The 15,851-nt window shown below is 31.0% G+C and overlaps 1 protein-coding gene and 1 pseudogene across 2 annotated transcripts in view; both read left to right on the forward strand.

Moving 5' to 3' along the window:
* The first annotated feature begins 2,698 nt into the window (after positions 1–2,698).
* On the forward strand, positions 2,699–4,648 carry LOC124541867 (annotated as a pseudogene).
* A 5,757-nt stretch (positions 4,649–10,405) lies between these two features.
* The window catches only part of LOC124541967 (organic cation transporter protein-like), a 51,499-nt gene continuing 46,053 nt past the window's right edge, over positions 10,406–15,851 (forward strand). For both annotated transcript variants that reach the window (XM_047119906.1, XM_047119907.1), the window contains exon 1: positions 10,406–10,600. The gene's annotated coding sequence lies outside the window, so the exon portion shown is untranslated. The remainder of the gene's footprint in view (positions 10,601–15,851) is intronic.

Below are 15,851 nucleotides of genomic sequence, written 5' to 3' on the forward strand. Positions count from 1 at the left end.
TACATACTGACAAACTTTGTTTCATACTATGTAATGATAACAGTAACTATAGTTTTAAAACGTTTGTAGTTTTAATTGTAGTCTTTTTTAATCATATCGAAGATTAAATCATTACATCACATAAAAAAGCAACGTTTTTTCCCTGTAAAACAACAAAGTATGTCAAATGTTTAATGACCTTAGTATTTTTTATCTATATGGGTTATTACCAGCTCCGTGCGAGGATACCCCTCTTTTCCATTGGGCTAGTCCCAGGGCCCCGCGAGGACCCACAAATCAAATAAATAATTATAATATCAATATGTGATTGTTAATAAAAATAAATATTTTACCTTGTATATGTATATTATCTGCTTTCTTTATCCATTCTAACAAAGTAGTGTTCTGTCATAGGGGCCCCAATACCCTAATATGTCCGGGGCCCTAAAGACGGTCCTGCGTGCAGGTCTCTCTAGATCCGGCCTGATGGCGCATAAAATGTAACAAAGCATTGTTTTAATGGTACATTATTTAGGGTCCGACCGGTTCCGACCCTGACGATAATACTCTAAAGGACAGGTTAAACGGAAGTATCGCTAAACGTGTGAATAGCAAGAGTACCGTAGGTTAAGTTGGTATGTTATCAACATGCAGCTGCCCGCAGCTTTGCTCGTGAAAGTTGAATATATTTAAAGATTAACTTATAATATTACGTTAATTTAAGATATATCTCTGTATCACATTGGTGTGTATTCATTTCATGTTTTTGACTTTAAACATGATGGATTCCCATACAAACTTTCGACCCCCATTTCACCCCCTGAGGGGTAGAATATTTAGATACGCTTAAATACGTATCTACTCTTTTTTTAATTAGCATCCCAAAAATAAAGTTCATGTTTCTGACTTAAAAAATGAAGTACTTCCAATAAACTTTCAAGCCTTATTGCACCTCCTTAGGGGTAGAATATCTAAAATTCCTCTCTAAGAGGGAGTTTACTCGATAAAACGACCCTACTCACCAACTTTCATGGTCCTTACTATTATAGTTTATAATTATTTATTATATATTTATTAGTTATATATATAGATTAAACAAATTGTTTGTGCCCAGAAAAGTTTAAATCGGCTCGAATTTAGTTACCAAGGAAACGCATTATCTTTCTATTGCTCGGCTCATATTTGTTACAAAGCCATTTTGTAGCTGGTGATCACTCACCACCGGGTAGTATCAGACCTACCATCAGTAATAAATCCCTAAAAATTAACACTGGCACTCATTCACAACTCTCCACTATCAGAGTATTCGTTGGTGAACAGTTAATAAATCATGTTTTTATTATTGACGACCTCCGTGGTTGAGTGGTGTGTACACAGGTATTCTTGGGTACGCCACTCGGAGTTTCCGGGTTCGATGTAGATTATAATTAGTTTTCTATGTTGTCTTGGGTCTGGGTGTTTGTGGTACCTTCGTTACTTCTGATTTTCCATAAAACAAGTGCTTTAGCTACTTACATTGGGATCAGAGTAATGTATGTGATGTTGTCTCATATTTATTTATTATTAATATTTATTTCTAATAATTATGTTTGAGGAGAGGGCGCTGCACGCAAACACAATAGTAAACGCTCCGTATCAATTAATACTTTAAAATTATTAAAGAGCAAATTAGTAGTTGTTGTAGTGTTGAAAATACTTCTATATGTGAAATAAATTCGTGATAACATTATCCCAACGAAACACCCGGAAAAAGTGATAAAAGAGACGTTCAAATATACGACGGGACGAAGACTCAAGAAAATGAAAAACTGATAAATCAAATCTTAAAATCCATGACCTTCCTAATAATATAGATACTGACATTTAAACCACAAGTGAACACGAAGTGAAGTGATAATATAAAATTAATAGTAAAAATTTGAATTATTAAAAAAATAGTGATTAAATCAGTGAAGGTAGCTAAACAAAACTACGTAAACTACCCAACAAAAAAATCAAGCCCCGAAGATATAATTAACAAATTTCGCACCACCACATAACGATCATCTGGCTGTAGGTATATGTTTGAGACGCATGGATTCACCGACGTGACTGAGTTCGATTCCGACCTTAACTATACATTTTCATTAATTTTGGATTGACAATTTTAAAGTTCCATTATATTTTTATTTTCTATTTATATATTTTATTGTATTTATTTACTGACATTTTAAACTTATTACCTTTAATAATTTGCTGACATTCTGAAATTACAGTACTACAATAATTAATTTAATTAGTGAATAGCTTAAAGTTTCTTAATTTTTTGACAAATGATATGAAAAAATATTATACTTTATATCTACATTTTTGAATCTCATTGTTTATATTTTTTTGTCATTTAAATTATTTTATTATTATACCTATTTGTTGACACTTAAATTAAATTCGATCAATTATTTTACATAAATAGATTAAGGATTTTTTAATTTTTAATGTTTAAAGAAGTAATTACATTTTATTCACATTTTAATAAATTTTAATATATTTATTTATTGAATATTAAAAATTTTATCATACGTATTCGCTGACACTAGACAGATATCGATCCATACTCCGAACGGCCAAGCAACACAGCAAAGATTATTAAATTTTCAATTAACTACAATTGAAAAGTATAGAGGAAGTTAAAATAAATAAAAATAAAAGAACTTATTATACCTGTTGTCGAAATATCAGAATGTCTGAATTAGAGAAACTATTAAAAGAATTGAGAGCCGACATTAAAAAAGATTCTATTGAATCTTTGCAAAATCGTGAAGAGAGAATTACAAAAAAGATAAATGAAAAGATAGATGAAAAATATGGTTTGATGCAGGAAGAACTAAATAAAATAAAAAAAAAATAACTTGGATCATGAAAAAAGAATTTCCATAATAGAAAAACAAAATAGGGAGAGAAATATTTTTTTTTTCGGAATAAAGGAAGAAGAAAAATCTTATAGTGACTTAGAACTGAAAATCATACAGACACTGAAAAACGAACTCAATATTGAATGCGACCAAATGGAACTGCAGATGGTATAAATATATTTTTTAATTTTAAGTGAAACTGATGTTGACTAACTATTTTTTTTTAATATGGATAGATTAAGCGTTTCGTTTATATGAGTCAGAAACTACTTCGAGGACAATTTCAAAGGAAACTTGCGAATAAAGCAAAAATAGACTTTCGAAAATGCGGATTTGATACGTCATGCGGCGTAAACCACAAGGATCCCTAGAAAGAGCTGTAATCGACCTCAGCAAAAAAACTTTTGAAAAGGCCAACTATATTTCGTACATCATATGACATCACATCACATACACAAAAATTGATTAAAGATATTAAGAAATTCTGCCCCATATCGCACCCTAACTGTGAGCCGTATAGGAGTTCCATCACTACATAGTATAAAACAAAGTCGCTTTCTCTGTCCCTATATCTTTAAATCTATGCAACGTATTTTGATGCGATTTTTTTTGAAAGATAGTGTGATTCAAGAGGAATGTTTGTGTATATAATACATGAACAATATAGTAAAGAAACACTGATAATTTTAGAAGTTTGCGATGTGATGTCGTAAATAAACAAATTCTGTAGTATATTTAGTATCAGTATTGCACCCGTGCGAAGCCGGGGTGGGTAGCTAGTTGATTATAATATTCGACAATGATAATTACATAAACATAACCACATTACGAAAGGTGACTCAAATAACCAAATAACCTATAAATAATAGATTCGACAGAATATCGCTAACGTCCTCCTCAGAATTGTTCCGCTCCCTTCCGTTCCGCTACTTTGTCATGGATCCTGTGCTCAGAGCTTTACCAAACTTTCACCAAATTACCCTTGAAGTATATATTTTATAATAAAAAAAGAATTATCAAAACTGGTTAATGTGATTTTCAGTTATTCACCTATTTGTCGCGCATACACATAATGCAAATTTAAGACTTATGTCGTTTTCATACGGATACCATCATCGGAAAAAAATTTAAAAAAAAAATGGGACCCCGCGGGAAGCACTACCATTTAAACAAAAAAAAAAAATTATCAAAATCGGTCCACCCAGTAAAAAGTTATGAGGTAACAAACATAAAATAAAAAAAAAAAATACAGACGAATTGATAACCTCCTCCTTTTTGAAGTCGGTTGAAAAAGGATGGGTAAATACGACAAGAACAAAGTGAGACCGATCGTGGTAACCTTGTCTACCTATGGGAGAAAAGTTACTATATTGAAAAACAAAAACTCCATAAAATCAAAAACCATATACATAAAAGAAGACTTTCCTCCAAAAGTTTTAGAAACTAGAAAAAAATTACAAGAACAACTGAGAAAAGAGAAAGCAGCTGGAAAAATCGTCCATCTTAGATACGACAAACTAATAGTACGTGAGCCAATTAAAAGAAACAATGAACAAAAAGGAGAGAGAAAAGACCCTAGAAGCAGCAAAAAAAGAACTCTAGAAGTAACACCGCCACACAAAAACAAAAATATTCAGACAGAAACAGCACAACAACAAGCACTCAAAAAAAACAAAATATTTGAAAAGAAACCTGGGACCAGTCAAAGGTCTATGGAGAGTTTTCTGAATGGATCCTCCCTGCCATGTGACGAGTAGCAACCAAGGAAGCCACTCCAGATAAACAATCATACCGCACCCTCAAAAATAAAAAAGACACACATACAACAATTTTAGAAATTCTCCCCCAGAACAGCTCGTCACTTAGGGGGCAGTAGACGACCACCCTCCAAGTAAACAAAAACGAAATAAATATTATATTGCGACATTCAATGTTCGATCTCTGTCAAATGAAGCTAGAGTTGAGGAACTGGAATATGCATTATCCAAAATGAAATGGAATATAATAGGCATCTCCGAACTAAGAAGAGAAGGTTACAATATAGAAGATAGAGGCAGCTATTTACTCTATTACTACGGAATAAGAAAAGGGGAGAGAGGCGTTGGTTTCCTCGTAAAGAAGCAATGTAACACAGAAGTACTTGACTTCATAGCAATATCTGATAGAATCACCATATTAAAAGTGAAGATACATGAAAACCTCTTCAACATAATCCAAGTCTATGCTCCAACTGCCACATCTTCGATAGAAGACATAGAAAAGATGTACTCTGACTTAGATATTGCAATGAGCAAATGCACACACAACATAATGCTTATGGGAGATATGAACGCAAAAATTGGTTATCCTAAGAAAAACGAACAATTAGTTATGGGTGACTATGGTTACGGTAAAAGAAATAAAAGAGGAGAGATGTTTATACATTTTTGTCTACAATATAAATTAAAAATTGCCAATACTATGTTCAAAAAACTATGTTCAAGAAACTAAGGTGGACCTGGATGTCACCAAATGGAAAATCAAAGAACGAAATAGACTTTATTGCAACAAATCATCCCAAATATGTGCAGAATCTAGAAGTGTTAAGTAAACTAAAACATCCGAGTGACCATAGATTGGTAAGAATAACTATTGCTATGGAAGCCAAAAAGAAAACACGAAGATCATATAAAAATTTAACAAAACCAATAATAGAAAAAGCCCATACGAAGCTCCCCATTGTCACATTTTCCGACTGTGAAGAAAACATACAAAAACTTAGCGAAAAAATAGAAAAAATGTTATCAAGTACCTTAACCAAAAATGATACGAATAACAAAAGAAAAAATATAATAACGCCAGAAATTGAAGAACTCAAGAAACAAAAATATGAACTAAAACATAAGAAAAATAAAATAAAAGAAGACAAAATAAAACTAAGCAAATTATATAGAGTAATACATAAAAAAATAAAGCAAAACATCAGGAACTATAGATTAAATACGATGTGTAAATATATAGAAGAAAGAGGAGGTGTAAGAAAAGCCTACAGAAAAATAGACAACACCAAACAGCTATTGACACAGCTCACAGATACCTCAGGAAACGTAGTCACAAATAGAGGTAACTTAATGAAACTAGCCACCAAATTCTACCAGGATTTGTATACAGACGACGGAAAGACCAAACTAACACTATTAAATACCACTCACGTCAAAGGCTCAGTTGCACCTTTCATAGAGAGTGAAGTAGAGTTATCCATAAAAATGCTAAAGGGTGGAAAAAGCCCAGGACCCGATGGGGTCACAAATGAAATGATGAAAGCTAGCAAGGATTACCTTATTAAACCACTTACAAAGCTATTTAATCTTATTCTAGTCAAGAAAGAATTGCCAGAATCTTGGACACTTTCAGAGATAGCACTCATATATAAAAAGGGAGATCCAAAATTAGTCACAAACTATAGACCCATTAGTTTGATTTCTTGTATCTACAAAGTATTCGCATCGACTCTACTATGACGGATAACTAAATCAATAGATGAAAATCAACCAATTGAACAAGCAGGGTTTATGAAAAATTATTCAGCTGTTGACCACATACATACTTTAAAAATAATCATCGAAAAATACACGGAACACAATCTTCCCATATACATCGCTTTTATTGACTATTCAAAAGCATTCGATTCTATCTCGCACAACTCTATTTGGCAAGCACTTACCAATCAAGGCATCGAACATGACTATATAGATTTAATAAAAACAATATACTCAAAAAGCAGGACTAGAATACGACTAGAGAGAAAAGGACCAACATTCCAAATAGAGCGAGGCGTAAGACAAGGTGACCCTCTATCGCCAAAGCTATTTATTGCAGTATTGGAATCGATATTTCAAAATTTAGAGTGGGAAGACATTGGTATCAATATTAATGGCATATACTTATCACACTTGAGATTTGCCGACGACATTGTCCTCCTCTCTGAAAGTCCGGAAGAACTGCAATATATGCTGACCTCTCTCAGTCATTATAGCGAAGCTGTTGAATAGAGATAAGACAAAGATAGATAGATAAAAAACAAGTTTCGATATCGTCAGTGCCGATAGAATACGTAGAGGAATATGTATATCTTGGCCATGTAATTTCATTCAGATCATGCACAGATAAAGAAATAGAACGAAGAATAAAAATCACATGGAACAAATACTGGTCCATGAAGGAAGTATTTAAAGGAAATATACCAACAAAACTCAAAACTAAAGCCATGAACATATGCTTACTGCCCTGTCTCACATACGCATGCCAAACCTGGCCGCTCAAAAAATCTTATCTAAATAAAATCAAGAGATGCCAAAGGAGCATAGAAAGAAGTTACATGGGTATAAAGTTAAAAGATAAGATAAGAAGCTCATATATCAGGAAAAATACCAAGGCTAAAGATGCAGTCAAACAAATATTGACACTTAAGTGGAAATGGGCCGGCCATATTCAAAGAACAACAGACGGAAGATGGTCGAAAACTGTGACAAATTGCTCCCCGATTTACAAAAAGAGAAAACAAGGCAGACCATTCAAAAGATGGAGTGATGATATTGCAGATGTAGCGGGAGCGCATTGGACGAGAGTGGCGAGGGACAGAGATAGCTGGCAACATTTGGAGGAGGCTTTTACCGCAATAGGCGGCCCTTACATAGAATAGAAAATATACATAGAGGACAAAAATAGAATAAATAAATAAACATACTAATATATTTAAATAATAAAAAAAGACAACATACTAAAATACTAACACATAAACGATGACAATGTTATATACAACTAATAAGGGAAATAAAGCTTTATTATTATTATATTATTAATTATGTTTGAAAAAATAATATTAATTTATATTAATACTATAAATCTGAAAGTAACTCCATCTGTCCGTATGTCTGTCGTTCTTTCAAGATCAAATGCTGAACCGAATTTGATGAAATTTCATATGTATGATGTATGAAGCAAACTTGATCTCCAAGAAAGGACATAGAAAGACAACCAACACTTTACTCTCAATATATTTATTATCAAATAAATATTTTTAAAAGTTATTTATAAAATTTCTATAAATAAAAAGTTATTTTTACCAGCTATTCGCCCTTACTTTCACTTGGAATTTATTTATAAACTTTAAAAGGGGTTATTAGTTCATTTTACAAGATCGCCATTTTGAACCGCTGTGAACTTGATCTGAATTCCTGTCTCTTGTTAAATTATATTATTTAATTTAAATAATTGTATTTAACTAATAACTTTGTATTTTTTAAATGTTAAAAAAGAGTAACTACTGAGTTTCTTGCCTGTTCTTCTCGGTAGAATCAACTTTCCGAACCGGTGGTAGCTTCACTTAATTGACGATTCAAAAGTGCTTGTAAAAGCCCACTTGAATAAAGTTTATTTTGATTTGATTTGATTTGATTTATAAGGTTACATATCCTTTTGTTAATGATGAATATTGATACCAATTCATTGGTTTTGTAATCTTAATAATTATCTTGTAATTAAACGTCAATAGCGTAGTGGTTTAAAGGTCGCGTGGCGATGTAAAAAGTCGTAGATTCTGACCCCATCTTAACAGACAATTTCAGGTCAAACCCAGGGAAGCACTACTGAATATTCATGTTCACTCACGATGTTTTTCTTCATCGAAAACGAATGAATTATAAAAACAAATTAAGTACATGAAAATTCAGCGGTGCTTGCCTGGGTTTGAACCCAGTAATTGTAATCTGTTAAGTTGCTCGAGTTCTGACCACTGGGCCATCTCGGCTATTATTGAAATCAAATATATAATGCTATTGTTAGTAGTAGTTAATTTTTATACAGGATTTTTATAATCTAGACTTATAAAAAGATTTATGTACCATATATTATGATTAACTTGGACCAAAGAATCCGCTTGTATACTAAAATTTCGTATAATATATACTTATCTATACTATTTATCTATACTATTTATCTTTACCGATTCATAAATCTATTTTTTTTAAATGCATAGATATAGCACAAGATTATATAAATTGTAAAAAAGCATGAAGCTAATAGTTGTTGACTTCCAGGCAGAATATGTCACATACATATACATATAATTGTATTTAACTAACATAGCTTTTTATTTTATATATTGAAAAATATTACTCTTTTCCAATAAAGTGAGTTACTACTGAGTTTCTTACAGGTTCTATATTCCGAACCGGTAGTAGCTTCCCTTAATATAGTTTTTAAATGACGATTCAAAATGCTTTCAAAAGCCTACTTGAATAAAGTATATCTTGATTTTGATTAATACAAAACGCCGATATCACATATCATAACATGCTTTATTCATGATTATTACAAGCACGTTTGAATTATCTAAGATTAATAGAAACACCGGTTAAATATAGATTCTATCAAGAATAGCAAGAAATCCAGTAGTTACACTATTCCACATATAATTTAAAAAGTAACTTTCCCTTTTTCGAAAACGAACTTGGCAGTGAATCGCCTTGGCAATGATTTTGAACTTGGCCTGTTTTATTATCGAATTTAAATTGTTGCCAATCACATTGCCTTTTGAATACAAAACGATTGGCATCTAGCCTTTATACACATAATAAGTACATTTCATACATGCTAATTTACCTTTTTAATGTGTATCAGTTTTAATCTTATTTTTGGTTAGTGACGAAGGCTGCTCAGGATTCGGCCAACAAATCTATGAGACTATCATCTCTTATAAAAATTAAATTTTATATTTATATAATTGTTTATTAATAATACTGCCTGTATTTAAGATTTAATTTAAAATCAATAGGAACTAATAAATTACAATAAAATTCGTCAACCGTTGATGTAGAGCCCTGAGGATATTGAGCGGTATTTTCATCTCAATGCGCTGGTATCTGAAGGGAGGTCATATTATAATGGATTTAGCAATTATTATTGCTAATATAGAACGGCCTACGAGTTTCTGAATTTATATTTGTATATTGCTAGAGTGAAAACAATTATTAAACATTACATAATTACTTTTCTTTTATTGAAAATAAAGTCGTCAGTTTAATTTACATCTTTGTCTTGACTCTTAATAAAAAAGTTGTAAAATTGTTAATGACATAAAAAAATTAAAACGATTGATTTTTAAAACATTAATATCATATTACTGTGTAATCGAAATTATGTTTTGAAAACGAAATTATATTTGTTATAATTTTTATGAAAATATCGTCGCCTTATAGGAATTAAAAAAAAAATTACGAAGCGTCATTTGATTATTAAATTAAATATTAAAAAATAAACAGAAATTTACATTTGTTATATATGTAATGAATTAGATTATTGTAACAACCAAGAAAACCTCACAGATTAAACAAAACAAAAATTATAATCAAAATAAAATATATTACGTTCAATAAAATAGCTCTATCTCTCTCTTATTTAATATCAAATAATTCACATCGAGCTGAGTCAATGTTAAATCACTGTATTTTCAATGATATAACTTTACGCGATTATTTAAAAAGGCGTTTGTTAGACCTCCATTCAGTTATGCAGTAGGCGCGGAGCAAGCCGCGTTTTCTCAATTAAAAAAAAAAAAACAAGTAAATTTACGCGCGAAAACGTATAGTTACTTGTGTATCTGTGGTAATTCCAACTACGGATTATTACGTGCTGTGCTTTTTTAATGGAGTGATATATCTTCTTTCTCTATTAAAGATAATAAAAGATTGGTAAGTTTGAAAAGTATGTTTTAATTTATAGTTAATTTAATTTTAATAGATATTTAGAATTTAATTTATAATTAATATATTTTAAATGATATGTGGAATGAAACGGTTGCGTTCTATTTATTTTTAAATCGAATATTTTTTAAATAATAAAATTGATAAAGACACTTTGGGTTTCGCTATTTACAGGTTTGGTTATTTTTTTTTGTTTAATTTTACAATCAAGAGTAACTATGATTTTCTTACCGGTTCTCGATAGATTCTACTGGCCGGTGGTAGCTTCACTTCATTGTAAAATGACGATTCAAAAGTACTTGTAAAAGTCTACTGGAATAAAGTTTATTTTGATTTTGATAATTTTGAATCGATAATAATGTATTACAATAAATACATATAAATTAAATAAAGGAATTTGATTTGTTTGGATCTTATTATTAAACATGTTTTACTAGTAACTACAAGTTTTTAAATTCAAAAATCTTCATTGATATTCGTGTAACAGGATTATTAACTTATTTTTCCATTACAAAATTTTTTCTCTATTTAAATTTTCCAAGTCTCGTCTGTATAAATTAATAACAATTTACAAGCTACATAAATACGAATTAACATTATTTAATATTATATTAGTCTGATATAAGTGGAAATACTTATTTGTTAATATTTAAATGTATACTATCAAACCGCCCAGATTTGTTTGGGTATAATATATTAATAAAGAAAGTGTTAAGATACAAATACAATTGATACCCTAATGTTAGAAATACTTCTTTTGCTAATACATTTATATTATAATTATATATTTAATAAACTCATTATTTCTTAGTGTATCCGTTTTCGTAAAAGTATAATTGATTTTAGAACGTCATTGGTATGGCTGTATAAAATAATACATGATGTTTTCCCGCGCAAACGGATTAAAAAAAAAAACCAAGAGAGGCGCGTATGGGACGACATTTAAAAATTATTGAAAAAAAATTCGATTTGTAACTTCAGGGCAATAATATAAAAATAAAACCAACAATAATTAAATACTATACTTTCTAGTGGCGTATTTAATGCTATTATACCCAGAATTTATATAGTTTTCTGCCATTTTTAGAATTGGGTGACTAGTTCCCTATATATATACAAACAAATTTTACGACTATAAAATTAGTATAGACTAATCAAATGAGTTTATTATATTAATAAGAGGTACTTTTATTTATATTTTAAATTCTAATTAAACGGTTGTTTAACAAATATATGTTGGGTAGGAATATAAATATTACTATTCAAATCAAATCAAATCAAAATAAACTTTATTTAAGTAGGCTTTTACAAGCACTTTTGAATCGTCATTTTACAATTAATTGAAGCTACCACCGGTTCGGAAAGTAGATTCTACCGAGAGGAACCGGCAAGAAACTCAGTAGTTACTCTTTTTTAACATTTAAAATTACAAAGTCATGTTAGTTGAATACAATTATTTAAATTAATATATCCTGCGTGGAAGTCAACAGGTATTAGCTCCACGCTATTTTATCATCTATAAAATCTTGTATCGAATAATATGCTTTTTCTACCAATGTATTTTTTACAAACGATTTGAATTTACTAAACGGCAAAGTTAAAAATGTCTGCGGAATTTTATTATAGAAGCGGATACCCTGCCCCAAGAAGGGCTTATTGAAAATCTTATATATTCGATATACTTATTGTAGGAAAATGAAACATACATATATTTATATGATGCCTATTAAAAACAGAATGGTGTTAAAACAGGTTCACTTTGAACACGACCACAGAATCACATCATATCCAGTTTTAGTATCTTAAACGTTACGGGGTCTAATAAGCCCCGTACCGGTATTATGATAATTTTCATACGAGGTCTGAAACGCCCCGTACCGCAGCAATGGAAGAAACAAAAATATCATGTCACAGTCAAAATGTTTATAGCATACCCAACATTCTAATTTTATACACATATTTTTTATATTAGAAGTACTATTTATAATACGCTGTAGTTTCTATATAATAGTATAATTATTTATAATTAACAATTTATAACTAGATCAGATCTATTCTGTAACAATATCGAAACTCACTGCAGAACACGATCGTGAAATATCAAATAGTTACAGTTATAAATATAGATTATATAATATTCGTGTCTTTTTCAAAATGTTGTCATTTGCTGTCAAAACTCTTGGCTCTCGAGAAGTGGTGCGAAAAGCTTCATCAAAAGTATAACACCTCGCTTCATTGTCTCCACTGGTGACAGGAGGGCTGGTTCGTTTGATAGCATTGCCACCATTCCAAAATCAAAAAAATCGAAATCAAAATAAACTTTATTCAAGTGGACTTTTACAAGAACTTTTGAATCATCATTATACAATTAAGTGAAGCTACCACCGGTTAGGAAAGTAGATTCTACCGAGAAGAACCGACAAGAAACTCAGTAGTTACTCTTTTTCAACACTTAAAAAATACAAAGTCATGTTAGTTAATACAATTATTTAAATTAATATATCCTGCCTGGAAGTCAACAGGTATCTACAAAATGTTGTATTGAATAATATGCTTTTTTACCAATGTATTTTTTATAAACCCTTGTAATTTACGAAACGGCAAAGTTTAAATTTCTGAGATTCCATGCGATTAAGATTGTCTTGGTAGTAGGGCTTTATGCCTGTCTGGGTAGATACCACCCACTCATCAGATATTCTACCGCCAAACAATAGTACTTGATATTGTTGTTTGTTCCGGTTTGAAGGGTACCTTTCAAACCGGAAGCCAGTGTAACTACAGGCACAGAGGACATAACATCTTAGTTCTCAATGTCGGCGGTGTTCCGGTTTGAAGAGTGAGTGAGCCAGTGTAACTATGAATAAAGGACATAACATCTTAGTTCTCAAGGTGGCGTTAATGTTTCTCACAGTGTCATGGTGTTGACGATGGTGACCACTTACCCAATAGCGCAAAATAATCAGCAGTGATTTTAATATTCACACATCCAATGATATAACGTTAGCTTAAATTATTCAAACGCAAATATGCGAGGTGTTATCGTAAAACAATGGACGTTTTTCCGTTTTGGAGGGTCAGTGAGTCGGTGTAATTACACGAGACACGTTAAATGTCTGTTCCCAAGGCTGGCAACACTTGATGCATGTCTAATGCCGTGTTTGATTAGTCCACGAGGTCCAAATTGTTATAAATAATAACTATCTTGCAAAATAATGTTTCTATTTTATTATATAATTATAAGTAAATAAATATTGGACAACATCACATACATTGCTCTGATCAATGTAAGTAGCTAAAGCACTTGTGTTGTGGAAAACCAGAAGTAACGACGGTACCACAAACACCCAGACCCAAGACAATATAGAGAACTAATGAACTTTTTCTACATCGATTCGGCCGGGAGTCGAACCCAGGACATCGAAGTGGCGTGCGTACCTATGAAAACCGTTGTCAAATAATACACATTAAAAACACATAAACATACCATTCGACCACAGAGATCGTCAAATAATATTAAACACTTCAAATACCTGAGAAAAATTTACATAAATATTTATTTGTATTAATGCCTTAATTGTATTCAAATATATACATTAAATTTAAATTCGATAATTATCAATGAATTTTAATGTTCATAAGTTGTGTTTACAATCTCGAGATTGAAAAAAACATACATTATAAAAAAAAAGCCTATTACGTATGAGCTACTGACAGACAGAGTTACTTTTATTTTTATTAGTATGGATTAACTAGCGGTCTGTCTCGGCTCCGCACGAGTGGACATAAGTATTTTTTTTATATTTTCACTTTTATTTATATTTTTTTGGTGCTTTTTGCGACATATTTATTAATTGTCGTTCTGGTGGAAATGATAATGGTGACCAGTGCTTATTCAGCAAACGTACGACAATGGAGGTCCGATATGGACACTTCTAACAACGTCAAGTATATATTCTTCCGTGAAAACCGGCAAGAAACTCAGTAATTACTCGTTTTTTAAATCAAATTCATAACAATTACATAAAACACGACTTGGTCTAAAACTTACACTAAAATTACATCAATTATATAATCTGTCAATAATAAAGTTATTAGTTTTTTTACAACGACAAACGGCTGCCAAGGAACTATGTTACAAGGTCGCTTGGATGCGGCATTTGTTATCTTTGTAGATTTATTTTTCTGAACCGTTTGATGTGATGATTGAAAAGTGTTTCATGCCTATTTGAATAAAGAATATTTTGAGTATTATCACAGATTTATAGTTGCTAAATATGTTGAATTTGTTTATTTACGACATCACATTAGAAACTTGTAAAACTATCAGTGTTTCTTTACTATATTGTGCATGTATACAGGGTTATTGGTAATTCGACGTATAAGAAGTGATAGGGGTGACTATTTGCAATAATTTTATCCCCCATGCATAATCCAAAAGTGAACCATTTTCGAGTTATCACGTTTTTTAAGTTTTTTTCAAGATTTGTCAAAAATGAAAACTTGAAAAATTTATACCGAATTTGTACTAAAGGTCGCTCTTTTAAAATTCCCACAATATTAATTAAAAATAATATTCAATGTAAAAAAAATCTTACTTACTCACTTAACCTATTTACTTAATACAAGTTTAAAATTAAATTTAAACATAGAAACAGTTCAATAGCTAAGTTATAAGTAAGACATTTTGTAATATAGCCTACGTCGAATTACCAATAACCCTATATATACAAAAACCTTCCTCTCGAATCACTCTATCTATTAAAAATGTCTGTCGATATGTATGCTTAGATCTTTAAATTTACTTAACGGATTTTGATGTAGTTTTTTAAATAGATAGACTGATTCGAGAGGAAGGTTTTTGTATATAATACATGGTCAAAATAGTAAAGGCACACTGATATTTTAGAAGTTTCTAATGTGATGTCGTAATTAAATAAAGTCTATAGTATATTAATTAAAATCAGCATTACACCCGTGCGAAGTCGGGGCGAGTCGCTAGTATAGTATAAAACAAAGTCGTTTACCGCTGTTTGTCCTTTTGTATGCTTAGATCTTTCAAATTACACATCTGATTTTGATGCGGTTATTTTAATTGATAGACTGATTCGAGAGGAAGGTTTTTGTATATAATACACGGACAATACAGTAAAGAAACACTGATCATTTTAGACACGTGTAAAGCCGGGCCGGTTCGCTAGTTTAATGTATTAATTGTTCAAATCAAATCTTAATATAGCTT

This window comes from Vanessa cardui, chromosome 29, assembly GCF_905220365.1.
Source record: "Vanessa cardui chromosome 29, ilVanCard2.1, whole genome shotgun sequence".
Lineage (NCBI taxonomy): Eukaryota > Metazoa > Arthropoda > Insecta > Lepidoptera > Nymphalidae > Vanessa > Vanessa cardui.